At 42.0% G+C, this 16,530-nt stretch overlaps 1 pseudogene; it reads left to right on the top strand.

Annotated features, from left to right (window-relative positions):
• Positions 1 to 1,330: 1,330 nt before the first annotated feature.
• LOC123080249 (endo-1,3;1,4-beta-D-glucanase-like) lies at positions 1,331 to 4,302 on the top strand (annotated as a pseudogene).
• The last annotated feature ends 12,228 nt before the right edge of the window (positions 4,303 to 16,530 follow it).

Below are 16,530 nucleotides of genomic sequence, written 5' to 3'. Positions count from 1 at the left end.
CTGCCTGCCTGCCTACATGGCACCGCACGCCTCACTGGCCAGGGCGCGTGTCGAAGCGAGAAGGAGCGGCGACGGACGGGACGGGCCTCGCCCCGTCCCCGATAAAGCAAGGGGACACCTAAGCTACGCATTAAATGCGTCTTGTCCTGTAATACGAGCGATAAGCTCATAGCACTGTGCGCCTTTCCACCTCCTGTGTGCCACTGTGGCAGCCCCTTTCGACTATAAAAGGAGGCTCATGGCATACTGGAGAAGGATTCGGCTCTTTCGAACCACGCACTCACCACAGCTAGTTTGAGAGCTCAAGAACTCTCTGAAAAGCACCCACCAAAGCAGGACTAGAGTTTTACGCATCCTCGCGGCCCGAACATGGGTAAACGATCCTCGTGCTGGCTACTGATCCTGCTCTTCTTGCAACCCTGCGCCCCGGCAACCGTAGTAGGGATTCTTGTGATCCCATAGGTGTCGTTTCCCCGACAGCATCACTTTCATCTTCGAACGCTGTGGCATTGAGTCTGTGCTATGATTGTCCGTCATTTGTTTAGTTTAAGGTTTCGACACTGAATGGTTGAAGGATGTTGTAAATGATCTTCGAGGCATTTATGCTACAGTTGTCTTTTTAAAGATGTTGTAAATTGTACATGACTAGATTTTACATGAGTAGTATGTCATCTTTTTTACTACTGATTTATCTAAAGTATAAACCATACTGAGATCCACCATATATAAGCTCTAATAATCTTAATGTTTTAAGTTAAACTAGAGAAGCTATTTTGGCAGAACTATTGCCTCCTCATTAGTTATCTTTGCTCTCTCAATATGTAAAAGTTACTCCCTTCGAACTAAAATCACGACACTATTATGGAATGGAGGAAGTATTTTGGTAGAAGCAATTTTTTGTCAATGCCGACAGTTCTCTCGAACTGTTTGTTACTTTGTCAACCACAGTCATATCCATTTTCTTATAAAGCGACGAATCACACGTGTCGTTGCCCTACATCCTCGTTTAGCAGCCCTGGGTCAAGGTCAATTAAAGGCAAGAATAATGATGATTAAGAAAACGAACGATGGCAACCCTTGTTATCCTCCGTGATCATTTAGCAGCCCTAGGGGTTAAATAGAGAGCAAGAAGATGATGTGCCTAGACAGAAAACAACACGTATCAAAAGATAACAAAAGAAAGGGAAAAAATAACAAGCAAAACAGCAAAGTGGAGGGGGTCTATGTGTCCATGCCACCTACCCTTGCAAAGCAGCAAAACCCAGCACAGTCTATATAAGAGCACGGCGCAACGCACTGAAGCAAGGAGAACAGAGTGTACCAGAGTGTCATGGCTCTGGACTTGCTGTACTCTTTCCTCCTCTGCCTCATCGTGCTCGCCGGCAGAGCCACCTCCGCTCCTCTGCACTCGCAGTGCCTGGACAACCCGCCGGACCTGACCTCCACCGGAGCCGAGGCTGGAAAGGTCGTCGATGACCTGGCCGGCTTCACGGCGTACGTCACCGGCCCCGTCCACTCCGACCGGGCCATCGTCCTGGCATCCGACATCTTAGGTTAGTTCATTTGGTTATGAATATGGTTGTATATATATGTGGGAAAAGAAACGGTACTTGTTTATGTATATTTGGTTCCTTTTTTGCGATGAAAAAGAAAAGCTGCATATACGTACTTGTTTATGTTTATAAATATGGTTGTTGCATTCTGATTTCTTCAGGATTCGAAGCGCCATTGCTGAGGTTTGACCATCTTCTCTGGTTGTACTGATTGTCATTCGGTCTCCTATGTGTATTTTTCAAAAAAAAAAAAGGGAAGAAGGTTCATCACCTTCTATCTCTACACATACTAGGAAAGTACAAGGTCATAAGATACTCTTGAGGTGAAAGTGACCCACTAACAACTCCAAAAAGATCCTAAAAAGAACTCCAAAAAGCAGACCCACTAACATCACGCCATGTACATTTCTCTTTTTTTTTTGATTAAATGAAAAAAAAAGAACATACTCCCTCCAATGCAAATTAATTGACGCACACTTAGTACAACAATTGGAGGAAGTGGCAAATTTTAGTCAACCGTCTGTAGCTATCTTTGAGAGAGACTTCAGAACTAACTTAGTATTCCCTCTGCCCCAAAAACGTTCTTATATTATGGGATGGAGCGAGTATATCACATATTTTCCTCGTACATTGCAAGCTCCCGTTCAAGATATTTAACCTTCTATTGACCAATAGCTACAATTAAAATTATTCTTCTTTCCCAAATGCATGGCATGATGTAATAGGTGGTTTTAGTTATGTGTTTTGATCTAGCATTTATATTCTGGTGTGTTGCCTATGGGCACGTTCCTGGGAGCCGCATGTTCAAATGTGAGAAAAGGTGTTCTACCGTGAAATTAGTCATGTTCTTTACAAATAGTGATGAGACCACTTATTAACATAGTTTTCTGCTTCAAGATTTGTTTCCAAGAGTCTCAAACTTTTCCCGTGTTGAGGATGTATACAATCATTTACCATGAAATCCTTCATTATTTCTGAATTTATAGTCAAGTATGCAAAACGGCAAAACTAAGGCATGTGATTTTGAATTTCTTTACGTAATCTCACTAAACCCCCCGGTAGGTACAACCTCTGTCATTTATATATGTAGAAAAATCAAAGTGATACGAGAAAACATTGAGTGTCATGGGCGATCATTAAATTCTTTAACCTGACAGCATTGCATCTGAATTATAATCATGCATGGTTGTGCATAATGTTTCTACATGACAAGGAAGGCAGGCAGCCGACAAAGTTGCTGAAGCTGGATACTACGTTGTGGTGCCCGATTTCTTCAATGGGAAACCTTACACAGGTGACCCAAGTGTAAACATCACACAGTGGATAGATGATCACTCTCCGGTAATACATTTCAATAATAACTTTGCTCTGATTTTTATTAAACAATTTTCAACTTTCCTTGATTTTTATCTAGAATACCTTGAAACACACTATTGTCAAAGTGGTATGGTCCAAAAGATTTTAGGTATATTTATGTTGAAGTTCCATTGTGGACTATTCAAAAAAAAAAGATGTACTACGCTACAGAGAAACTTCGTAAATTGATATATTATCTACTCGGTTTATCTTATAGGTAAAAGCCGCTCGAGATGCTAAACCAATTTTTGCAACCTTGAAAAAAGAGCAAAAATCAATTATTTGAGTTGGGGGATACTGTTGGGGTGGTTAGTTAAATCAATACACATTACTGCAACACTGGCAATACAATCAATATAACTCTTCTGTTTAACAATTCCAAACATAACTCAATTATTTTTCTTGTCCCTATGAACTAACAGGAAAGTTTGCAGTGGAAATAGCGAAAATGGAGGAGGTGAAGGCAATCGTCATCTCCCATCCTTCATCCATCGTTGTTGATGATATGAGAGGTGACCCTTTGTTTCTACTGCTATGGTCACTGGTTCAGTGTGAATCCCTCTTCTTATTATTTTAAGTTTACGTGGAACTCAGAGGTCAAGTGCCCCATTGAGATCCTTGGAGCTCAAAATGACACAACTACACCACAGAAGTTCATATATCAGTTTTTGCACGCCCTTCGTAAAAGAAATGACAAGGTGAGTTAGTATCGGATCTGTTGACACTTGATATTGAATTCTTTTATATAGCTCTATTGGCACTGCTATTCTAAAATTTAAAATGCAATTTTCTGAAGTATATTGTCCGATTTAGAAACATCATAGTGGGTGCAACCGGCACACATTTCACATGTTAACATGATCGCGAACGAAATACAACTGTATTTATCAAATAAGAGTTCATATTTCATGATGTAGTTGGAGGATAAATCTCAATGTACGCAATTACTCACTCTATTTCCTATCATTTCACATTTTTTCTTTTTTGAGTGTTAATCATGGTACTTAACTTAATATATACTTTAATTTACATTAAGATGTGCTAACAAAATTATAATACTCAAAAACTATTATATAATCATTGTACAAAGTTTGACGCAGAAATAATTCTTGGACAAGTAAATGAGAACAAAGGTAGAACTATAGAAATGTTGTTTGACTTAACAACTACGTACCCTTTTTACGCAAGACTTGTCACAAATGGTGTATTCATAGAGCTTACCTAGCTAGCCTCATATGCTTGCTTATTGTAGGTACCTTACTTCGGCAAGATCTTTCCAGGAGTTGCACATGGCTTTGCTTGTAGATACAATAGCACCGACCCATTTGCAGTTAGAACAGCTGAACAAGCTCTTGCCTTAATGCTCGGTTGGTTCAAGAAATATCTGGAATGAGAAATATTAATCACAAAAGTCAGGTCCGATACAATTCTAAGTCTCATATCCAAGTAAAGTTCTCCAAAACAATTTTTTGTAGATTCTTATGCATCCATAAAAAAGGTACATGTATTGAGTATGATTTGTGAGTCACTTGTAACCTCCGTATTGGTATGTATATTGTTTGTTTATGCCAAAAATCTATGTGAAGTTTAAACATATGCATTTTAAATAATTATTAATTATATGATATGACTATAACTTCAAGAAAATAATCCATAAACCGCATGGGTGAACACCGGGGTGAAGGAAATATGCCCTCGAGGAAATAATAAAGTTGTTATTTATATTTCCTTATATCATGATAAATGTTTATTATTCATGCTAGAATTGTATTAACCGAAAACTTAGTACATGTGTGAATACATAGACAAACAAGGTGTCACTAGTATGCCTCTACTTGACTAGCTCGTTAATTAAAGATGGTTAAGTTTCCTAACCATAGACATGAGTTGTTATTTGATTAACGGGATCACATCATTAGAGAATGATGTGATGGACCCATCTGTTAGCTTAGCATAATGATCGTTAAGTTTTATTGCTATTGCTTTCTTCATGACTTATACATATTCCTCTGACTATGAGATTATGCAACTCCCGAATACCGGAGGAACACCTTGTGTGCTATCAAACGTCACAACGTAACTTGGTACAAGTGGCATGGATCAAGATTAGGATTTGTCACTCCGTGTATCACAGAGGTATCTCTGGGCCCTCTCGGTAATGCACATCACTATAAGCCATGCAAGCAATGTGACTAATGAGTTAGTTGCGGGATGATGCATTATGGAACTAGTAAAGAGATTTGCCGGTAACGAGATTGAACTAGGTATGATGATACCGACGATCGAATCTCGGGCAAGTAACGTACCGATGACAAAGGGAATGACGTATGTTGTTATGCGTTTGACCGATAAAGATCTTCGTAGAATATGTAGGAGCCAATATGAGCATCCAGGTTCCGCTATTGGTTATTCACCGGAGATGTGTCTCGGTCATGTCTACATAGTTCTCGAATCGTAGGGTCCGCACACTTAACGTTCGATGACGATTTGTATTATGAGTTATGTCAAACCCACAAGTCCCATGGGCTGGTCCGAATTGGACTAGGGAGGGGGCGGTGCCCCCCTCTTTCCTTCTCCCTCTCCTTCTCCTTCCTTCTTCTCCTACTTGGACTAGGAAAGGGGGGAACCTACTCCTACTAGGAGTAGGAATCCCCCCTTGGGCGTGCCCCTTGTGGCCGGCCTTCCTCCTCCTCCCCTCCTTTATATACGGGGGAGGGGGCACCCCATAGACACACAAGTTGATCTTTTAGCCGTGTGCAGTGCCCCCCTCCACAGTTACACATCTCGGTCATATCGTCGTAGTGCTTAGGCGAAGCCCTGCGCCGGTAACTTGATCATCACCGTCACCACGCCGTCGTGCTGACGAAACTCTCCCTCGGCCTCAGCTGGATCTAGAGTTCGAGGGACGTCACCGAGCTGAACGTGTGCAGATCGCGGAGGTGTCGTGCATTCGGTACTTGATCGGTTGGATCGCGAAGACGTTCGACTACATCAATCGCGCTACTTAACGCTTCAGTTTTCGGTCTACGAGGGTACGTGGACACACTCTTCCCGCTCGTTGCTATGTATCTCCTAGATAGATCTTGCGTGATCGTAGGTAATTTTTTTGAAATACTGCGTTCCCCAACAATGGCATCCGAGCCAGGTCTATGCGTAGATGTTATATGCACGAGTAGAACACAAAGAGTTGTGGGCGATAATAGTCATACTGCTTACCAGCATGTCATACTTTGATTCGGCGGTATTGTTGGATGAAGCGGCCCAGACCGACATTACATGACCGTGTTCATGAGACTCGTTCTACCGCCGTGCTTCGCACACAGGTGGCTAGTGGGTGTCTGTTTCTCCAGCTTTAGTTGAATCGAGTGTGACTACGCCCGGTCCTTGTTGAAGGTTAAAACAGTAAACTTGACGAAAAATCGTTGTGGTTTTCATGTGTAGGTAAGAACGGTTCTTGCTAAAGCCCGTAGTAGCCACGTAAAATTTGCAACAACAAAGTAGAGGACGTCTAACTTGTTTTTGTAGGGCTTGCTGTGATGTGATATGGTCAAGACGTGATGATATATAAATTGTTGTATGAGATGATCATGTTTTGTAACAGTTATCGGCAACTGGCAGGAGCCATATGGTTGTCGCTTTATTGTATGAAATGCAATCGCCATGTAATTGCTTTACTTTATCACTAAGCGGTAGCAATAGTTGCAAAAGCAATAGTTGGCGAGACGACCATGTGACGACACGTTGATAAAGATCAAGATGATGGAAATCATGGTGTCATGCCGGTGACGATGGAGATCATGACGGTACTTTGGAGATGGAGATCAAAGGCACAAGATGATTATGGCCATATCATGTCACATATTTTGATTGCATGTGATGTTTATATTTTATGCATCTTATTTTGCTTAGTACGACTGTAGCATTATGAGATGATCCCTTACTAAAATTTCAAGGTATAAGTGTTCTCCCTAAGTATGCACCGTTGCGATAGTTCTTCGTGCTGAGACACCACGTGATGATCGGGTGTGATAAGCTCTACGTTCATATACAACGGGTGCAAGTCAGTTTTGCACACGCAGAATACTTGGGTTAAACTTGATGAGCCTAGCATATGCAGATATGGCCTCGGAACACTGAGACCGAAAGGTCGAGCGTGAATCATATAGTAGATATGATCAACATAGTGATGTTCACCATTGAAAAGTACTCCATCTCACGTGATGATCGGACATGGTTTAGTTGATATGGATCACGTGATCACTTAGATGATTAGAGGGATGTCTATTTAAGTGGGAGTTCTTAAGTAATATGATTAATTTAATTTTAATTTATCATGAACTTAGTCCTGATAGTATTTGCATAACTATGTTGTAGATCAATAGCTCACGATGTAACTCCCCGTTTATTTTTGATATGTTCCTAGAGAAAAACTATGTTGAAAGATGATAGTAGCAATGATGCGGACTAGGTCCGTGATCTGAGGATTATCCGCATTGTTGCACAGAAGAATTATGTCCTTGATGCACCGCTAGGTGACAGACCTATTGCAGGAGCAGATATAGACGTTATGAAGCTCGGTATGATAACTGCTTGATGGTTTAGTGCGCCATGCTTTACGGCTTAGAACCGGGACTTCAAAAACGTTTTGAACGCCACAAAGCATATAAGATGTTCCAAGAGCTGAAATTGGTATTTCAGACTCATGCCCGAGTCGAGAGGTATGAGACCTCTGACAAGTATTTTGCCTACAAGATGGAGGAGAGCATGTGCTTAGATTGTCTGAGTACTACAATCGCTTGAATCAAGTGGGAGTTAATCTTCCAGATAAAATAGTGATTGACAAAGTTCTCTAGTCACTATCACTAAGTTACTAGAACTTCGTGATGAACTATAATATGCAAGGGATGACGAAAATGATTCCCGAGCTCTTCGTGATGCTGAAATCGACGAAGGTAGAAATCAAGAAAAGCATCAAATGTTGATGGTTGACAAGACCACTAGTTTCAAGTAAAAGGGCAAGGGAAAGAAAGGGAACTTCAAGAAGAATGACAAGCAAGTTGCCACTCCCATGAAGAAGCCCAAAGCTAGACCCAAGCCTGAAACTGAGTGCTTCTACTGCGAAGGAAATGGTCACTGGAAGCGGAACTGCCCCAAATACTTGGCGGATAAGAAGGATGGCAAAGTGAACAAAAGTATATATGATATAAATGTTATTGATGTGTACTTTACTAGTGTTCATAGTAGCCCCTGGGTATTTGATACTGGTTCAGTTGCTATGGTTAGTAACTCGAAACAGGAGTTACAAAATGAACAAAGACTAGTTGAGGGCAAGGTGGCGATGTGTGTTGGAAGTGATTCCAAGGTTGATAAGATCACCATCGCACACTCCCTTTACCTTCGGGATTAGTGTTGAACATAAAATAAATGTTATTTGGTGTTTACGTTGAGCATAATTTGATTGGATCATGTTTATTGCAATACGGTTATTCATTTAAGTCAAAGAATAATTGTTATTCTGTTTACATGAATAAAACCTTCTGAGCTCATACACCCAAGGTGAATGGTTTATTGAATCTCGATCGTAGTGATACACATATTCATAATATTGATGCCAAAAGATGCAAAGTTGATAATGATAGTGCAACATATTTGTGGCACTGCCGTTTAGGTCATATTGGTGTAAAGCGCATGAAGAAACTCCATGCTGATGGGCTTTTGGAATCACTTGATTATGAATCACTTGATGCTTGCGAACCATGCCTCATGGGCAAGATGACTAAGACTCCATTCTGCAGAACAATGGAGCGAGCAACTGACTTATTGGAAATAATACATACTGATGTATGCGATCCAATGAGTGTTGAGGCTTGCGGCGGGTATCGTTATTTTCTGACTTTCACAGATGATTTGAGCAGATATGGGTATATCTACTTGATGAAACATAAGTCTGAAACATTTGAAAAGTTCAAATAATTTTAGAGTGAAGTGAAAAATCATCGTAACAAGAAAATAAAGTTCTACGATCTGATCGCGGAGACAAATATTTGAGTTACGAGTTTGGTCTTCATTTGAAACGATGTGGAATAGTTTCGCAACTCACGCCACCTAGAACACCACAGCGTAATGGTGTGTCCAAACGTCGTAACCGTACTTTATTAGATATGGTGCGACCTATGATGTCTCTTACCGATTTATCACTATCGTTTTGGGGTTATGCATTAGAGACAGCTGCATTCACGTTAAATAGGGCACCATCTAAATCCGTTGAGACGACACCATATGAACCGTGGTTTGGCAAGAAACCTAAGTTGTCGTTTCTTAAAGTTTCGGGCCGCGATGCTTATGTGAAAAAGCTTCAAACTGATAAGCTCGAACCCAAATCGGAGAAATGCGTCTTCATAGGATATCCAAAGGAGACTGTTGGGTACACCTTCTATCACAGATCCGAGAGCAAGATATTCGTTGCTTAGAATGGATCCTTTCTAGAGAAGGAGTTTCTCTCGAGAGAAGTGAGTGGGAGGAAAGTAGAACTTGATGAGGTAATTGTACCTTCTCTCGAGATTGGAAAGTAGTTCATCACAGAAATCAGTTCCGGTGATGCCTACACCAATTAGTGAGAAAGTTAATGATGATGATTATGAAACTTCAGATCAAGTTACTACCGAACCTCATAGGTCAATCAAAGTACGTTCCGCACCAGAGTGGTACGGAAATCTTGTTCTGGAAGTTATGTTACTAGACCATGATGAACCTACGAACTATGAGGAAGCGATGATTGATACGTCTCCAACGTATCTATAATTTTTGATTGCTCCATGCTATATTATCTTCTGTTTTGGACATTATTGGGCTTTATTATTCACTTTTATATTATTTTTGGGACTAACCTATTAACCGAAGGCCCAGCCCAGAATTGCTGTTTTTTGCCTATTTCAGAGTTTCGCAGAAAAAGAATATCAAACGGAGTCCAAACGTAATGAAACCTTCGGGAACGTGATTTTCAGAACGAACGTGATCCAGGAGACTTGGACCCTACGTCAAGACATAAAAGAGGAAGCCACGAGGTAGGGGGCGCGCCTACCCCCCCTCAGGCGCGCCCTCCACCCTCGTTGGCCCCCTGTTGCTCCACCGACGTACTCCTTCCTCCTATATATACCTACGTACCCCCAAACGATCGGATACAGAGCCAAAAACCTAATTCCACCGCCGCAACCTTCTGTACCCACGAGATCCCATCTTGGGGCCTGTTCCGGAGCTCCGCCGGAGGGGGCATCGATCACGGAGGGCTTCTACATCAACACCATAGCCTCTCCGATGATGTGTGAGTAGTTTACCTCAGACCTTCGGGTCCATAGTTATTAGCTAGATGGCTTCTTCTCTCTTTTTGGATCTCAATACAATGTTCCCCCCCCCTCTCTCGTGGAGATCTATTCGTTGTAATCTTCTTTTGCGGTGTGTTTGTTGAGACCGATGAATTGTGGGTTTATGATCAAGTTTATCTATGAATAATATTTGAATCTTCTGAATTCTTTTATGTATGATTGGTTATCTTTGCAAGTCTCTTCGAATTATCAGTTTGGTTTGGCCTACTAGATTGATCTTTCTTGCAATGGGAGAAGTGCTTAGCTTTGGGTTCAATCTTGCGGTGTCCTTTCCCAGTGACAGTAGGGGCAGCAAGGCACGTATTGTATTGTTGCCATTGAGGATAACAAGATGGTTTTTTTATCATATTGCATGAATTTATCCCTCTACATCATGTCATCTTGCTTAAGGTGTTACTCTGTTCTTATGAACTTAATACTCTAGATGCATGCTGGATAGCGGTCGATGTGTGGAGTAATAGTAGTAGATGCAGGCAGGAGTCGGTCTACTTATCTCGGACGTGATGCCTATATACATGATCATACCTTGATATTCTCATAACTATGCTCAATTCTGTCAATTGCTCAACAGTAATTTGTTCACCCACCGTAAAATACTTATGCTCTTGAGAGAAGCCACTAGTGAAACCTATGGCCCCCGGGTCTATCTTCATCATATTAATCTTCCATCACTTAGTTATTTCCTTTGCTTTTTACTTTGCTTTTATTTTGCTTTGCATCTTTATCATAAAAATACCAAAAATATTATCCTATCATATCTATCAGATCTCACTCTCGTAAGTGACCGTGTAGGGATTGACAACCCCTTATCGCGTTGGTTGCGAGGATTTATTTGTTTTGTGTAGGTGCGAGGGACTCATGCGTAGCCTCCTACTGGATTGATACCTTGGTTCTCAAAAACTGAGGGAAATACTTACGCTACTTTGCTGCATCACCCTTTCCTCTTCAAGGGAAAACCAACACAGTGCTCAAGAGGTAGCAATGATGAGCCCAGATTCCGCGAAATGGCTTGGGGCTATGAAATCTGAGATGGGATCCATGTATGAGAACAAAGTGTGAACTTTGGTTGAATTGCCCGATGATCGGCAAGTCATAGAGAATAAATGGATCTTCAAGAGGAAGACAGACGCTGATAGTAGTGTTACTATCTACAAAGCTCGAATTGTCACAAAGGGTTTTCGACAAGTTCAAGGTGTTGACTACGATGAGATTTTCTCACTCGCAGTGATGCTTAAGTCTGTCCGAATCATGTTAGCAATTGCCACATTTTATGAAATCTGGCAAATAGATGTCAAAACTGCATTCCTTAATGGATTTCTTAAAGAAGAATTGTATATGATGCAATCAGAAGGTTTTGTCAATCCTAAAGGTGCTAACAAAATGTGCAAGCTCCAGCGATCCATCTATGGACTGGTGCAAGCATCTCAGAGTTGGAATATACGTTTTGATGAGTTGATCAAAGCATATAGTTTTATACAGACTTGCGGTGAAGCATGTATTGACAAGAAAGTGAGTGGGAGCACTACAGCCTTTCTGATAAGTATATGTGAGTAACATATTGTTGATTGGAAATGATGTAGAGTTTTCTGGAAAGCGTAAAGGAGTGTTTGAAAGGAGTTTTTCAAAGAAAGACCTCGGTGAAGCTGGTTACACATTGAGCATTAAGATCTATAGAGATAGATCAAGACGCTTGATAAAGATTTTTCAATGAGTACATACCTTGACAAGATTTTGAAGTAGTTCAAAATGGAACAGTCAAAGAAGGAGTACTTGCCTATGTTGCAAGGTGTGAAGTTGAGTAAGACTCAAAACCCAACCACGGCAGAAAATAGAAAGAGAATGAAAGTCATTCCCTATGTCTCAGTCATTGGTTCTATAAGTATGCTATGCTGTGTACTAGACCTATTGTTTACCTCACCATGAGTTTGGCAAGAGGGTACAATAGTGATCCAGGAGTGGATCACTGGAGATCGGTCAAAATTATCCTTAGTGAAATAAGGATATGTTTCTCGGTTATGGAGGTGACAAAGAGTTCGTCGTAAAGGGTTACGTCGATGCAAGCTTTGACACTGATCCGGATGACTCTGAGTGTCAATCTGGATACATATTGAAAGTGGGAGCAATTAGCTAGAGTAGCTCCATACGGAGCATTGTAGACATAGAAATTTGCAAAATACATACGGATCTGAATGTGGCAGACCCGTTGACTAAACTTCTATCACAAGCAAAACATGATCACGCCTTAGTACTCTTTGGGTGTTAATCACATGGCGATGTGAACTAGATTATTGACTCTAGTAAACCCTTTGGGTATTGGTCACATGACGATGTGAACTATAGGGTGTTAATCACATGATGATGTGAACTATTGGTGTTAAATCACATGGGGATGTGAACAATATTATTGACACTAGTGCAAGTGGGAGACTGAAGGAAATATGCCCTAGAGGCAATAATAAAGTTGTTATTTATATTTTCTTATATCATGATAAATGTTTATTATTCATGCTAGAATTGTATTAACCGGAAACTTAGTACATGTGTGAATACATAGACAAACAGAGTGTCCCTAGTATGCCTCTACTTGACTACCTAGTTAATCAAAGATGGTTAAGTTTCCTGACCATAGACATGTGTTGTCATTTGATGAACGAGATCACATCATTAGAGAATGATGTGATGGACAAGACCCATCCGTTAGCTTAGCATAATGATCGTTAAGTTTTATTGCTATTGCTTTCTTCATGACTTATACATATTCCTCTAACTATGAGATTATGCAACTCCCGAATACCGGAGGAACACCTTGTGTGCTATCAAACATCACAACGTAACTGGGTGATTATAAAGATGCTCTACAGGTGTCTCCGAAGGTGTTTGTTGGGTTGGCACAGATCAATATTAGGATTTTTCACTCCGTGTATCGGAGAAGTATCTCTAGGCCCTCTCGGTAATGCACATCACTATAAGCCTTGCAAGCAATGTGACTAATGAGTTAGTTGCGGGATGATGCATTACGAAACGAGTAAAGAGACTTGCCGGTAATGAGATTTAAATAGGTATGATGATACCACGATCGAATCTCGAGCAAGCAACGTACTGATGACAAAGGGAATGATGTATGTTGTTATGCGGTTTGACCGATAAAGATCTTCGTAGAATATGTAGGAGCTAATATGAGCATCCAGGTTCCGCTATTGGTTATTGACTGAAGATGTGTCTCAGTCATGTCTACATAGTTCTCGAACCCGTAGGGTCCGCACGCTTAACGTTCGATGACGATTTGTATTATGAGTTACGTGATTTTATGACCGAAGTTTGTTCGGAGTCCCGGATGAGATCACAGACATGACGAGGAGTCTCGAAATGGTCAAGACGTAAAGATCGATATATTGGAAGGCTATATTCGGACATCGGAAAGGTTCTGAGTGGTTCGGATATTTTTTGGAGTACCGGAGAGTTACGGGAATTCGGCGGGGGAAGTATTGGGCCTTCATGGTCCTTAGTGGAAAGGAGAGAAGGGCCACAAGGGGACGCCGCGCGCCCCCCATGGGCTGGTCCGAATTGGACTACGGAGGGGGCGGCGCCCCCCTCTTTCCTTCTCCCTCTCCTTCTCCTTCCTTCTTCTCCTACTTGGACTAGGAAAGGGGGGAAACCTACTCCTACTAGGAGTAGGAATCCCCCCCTTGGGCGCGCCCCTTGTGGCCGGCCCTCCTCCTCCTCCCCTCCTTTATATACGGGGGAGGGGGGCACCCCATAGACACATAAGTTGATCTTTTAGCCGTGTGCGGTGTCCCCCTCCACAGTTACACACCTAGGTCATATCGTCGTAGTGCTTAGGTGAAGCCCTGCGCTGGTAACTTCATCATCACCGTCACCACGCCGTCGTGCTGACGAAACTCTCCCTCGGCCTCAGCTGGATCTAGAGTTCGATGGACGTCATCGAGCTGAACGTGTGCAAATCGTGGAGGTGTCGCGCAATCGGTACTTGATCGGTTGGATCGCGAAGACGTTCGACTACATCAACCGCGTTACTTAACGCTTCCACTTTCGGTGTACGAGGGTACGTGGACACACTCTTCCCGCTCGTTGATATGCATCTCCTAGATAGATCTTGCGTGATCGTAGGTAAATTTTTTGAAATATTGCGTTCCCCAACACGGGGATGCAATGGAGAGAGAGAGAGAGAGGGAAGTTTTTTTGTTCATTCATAGCATAAAAACTATTATAAATTGGATTATCTCCCTGTTGATTAAGGCGACTTCCCTGGAGAGGATCATTATAGTGTTACACTTTTGACCTCACATGGCTTTGCACACCTTCTCAATAGGAACATTTCATCATCTAGCTTTATCACCATTTCATGAGTATCCTAAACCCTAGTATGGTATTTTCGGCATATCCTCGACATCTTAGGGCTTTCCACTTCCTTGAGAGCTCCAACTTGGCCTGATGGTGATGTGTCCTTTGGCAGACCGGCCATTCTTGCCTAACCAATCTTGTCGATACTTGTTTGATAGGGCAGCTCGACCTCACCCAGTCGATCTCGTTGATACCTATGAAAGAGGTCAATGTGACTGTCTAGTAGACTCGTCGATACCCGTAGAAGTAGGTTAGGTTAACCTTGCCAAGTTGATCATGCGGTACCTATCAAACAATGCATGATTGACCTTGCATAGTCGATCATGTATGTACTTGTCTTTGTTAACACTCACATTCATGGCACATTCATCCATTGTGGTCTAGGTTCGGGCAAGTCTAGGCGCGATAGTGGGTTAATGGACATGTGACCTAAGTAAGTGTTAAATATGTTTATTCTTGTATATTGATGGGAAGTTATAAATGATTAATCCTAAAGGGATTTGAGAAGGGATGGCAAAATTAAGGATACTTTTGTAAGATTTTTTGGTGGTCCCGAATCGCAACATCGTCTATGATCACCATATAGTCATAATTATGGGGAAGACAATTGCAGATGTATGTGCATGGCTAAAGGTATGTTCACATACGAGGGGTGAGGATCCATATCAATCAACTAAAGAGCAAAAGTAAGACTAGGCCATGTTAAAATACAAAAACACAACAAGCTCAACATTATCACCCTGCATTGATCATATTTGAACCATCATCAGACGGCCCACGAAATGGTTGAAAGATAACCAAATAAATGTGGTTAGTGACAATTAGCATTTGTGAAGAAATATACGCCAACACCTTCATGTGTGATATGATGTTAGGCTTCGACGATCACGACATGATCGTGCTTGGTTGAGCCGGAGCTTACCATTTTCACACCAAGAAGGAAAATGGTAGGCATATTTTATTCTCGCAAACAAATCAAACACCACTCTTCTGCGGCTGTCTGGACAACCCTTGGCTTCCCGTTACACTGACATTGCTTCCATTTGGGAAACTATGACCCCGCCAAGCCTCGATAACACCATTTGGCCCTCAGTCACCCTCACCATACCATGGAAAATTTGGGGCTCTAGGAATGTTAAGGTGTTTCGAGATGAAAAACAACACCTCTCGTAACCTTACAGAACATCACGTCTGACTTTCAGTCTTTGGATCATAGGGAGGCCTCTTTAAAGGTAACCGCCATGTCATGGCGCGGCTACCTCTTCTCACACCTTGGTGCACTCCCTGTAATTCTGCCAAACTAGATTTGGCCCCTCTGAGCAATTGATTCAGGTGGGCACGCTCTCCCCTTGATTGTTCAGACAAAACTCAAATAAGAAACATATGGATAAGTTTGTAAAGCATAGCCGCTGCAAATAGAAGCATGGAAAACATAAGAGCTTCACCAACCAGATCCCTACTCCCCATTTATCTGGGCGGACAACCCAACCACGTTTCGTACCAAAAATGCCACATAACCAAACCCTTTATTTCGAGCTCAAATGTTCAGGTTGTCCAACATCCTCTAAACCCAGCCAATATGCGGGAGGATTTGAGGCGATTCAAACACGGCCGTCACGTCGGACTGGCCCAATCCCACAAAAAACCCATCTCCTCCAGACGTCGAACCAAACCCTACATCACCTTGACCACACCCCTCTCCATCCTCTCCCTCCCCTCTGCTTCGTTCTGGTCCCCTCCCCTCCCCGCCACCCCGCGCCACTATGTCCAGCTCCAAGAATTCCGTCAAAAAAAAAAAGTCCAGCTCCAAGAACGGATCCGGATTTAGGCCCAATCCCATTGACTGGGACACACTCATGGCGGATTCGAGCTCCACG

This window comes from Triticum aestivum, chromosome 3D (assembly GCF_018294505.1).
Source record: "Triticum aestivum cultivar Chinese Spring chromosome 3D, IWGSC CS RefSeq v2.1, whole genome shotgun sequence".
NCBI classification, from domain to species: Eukaryota; Viridiplantae; Streptophyta; class Magnoliopsida; order Poales; family Poaceae; genus Triticum; species Triticum aestivum.
This window is presented reverse-complemented; position numbering and strand designations above follow the sequence as displayed.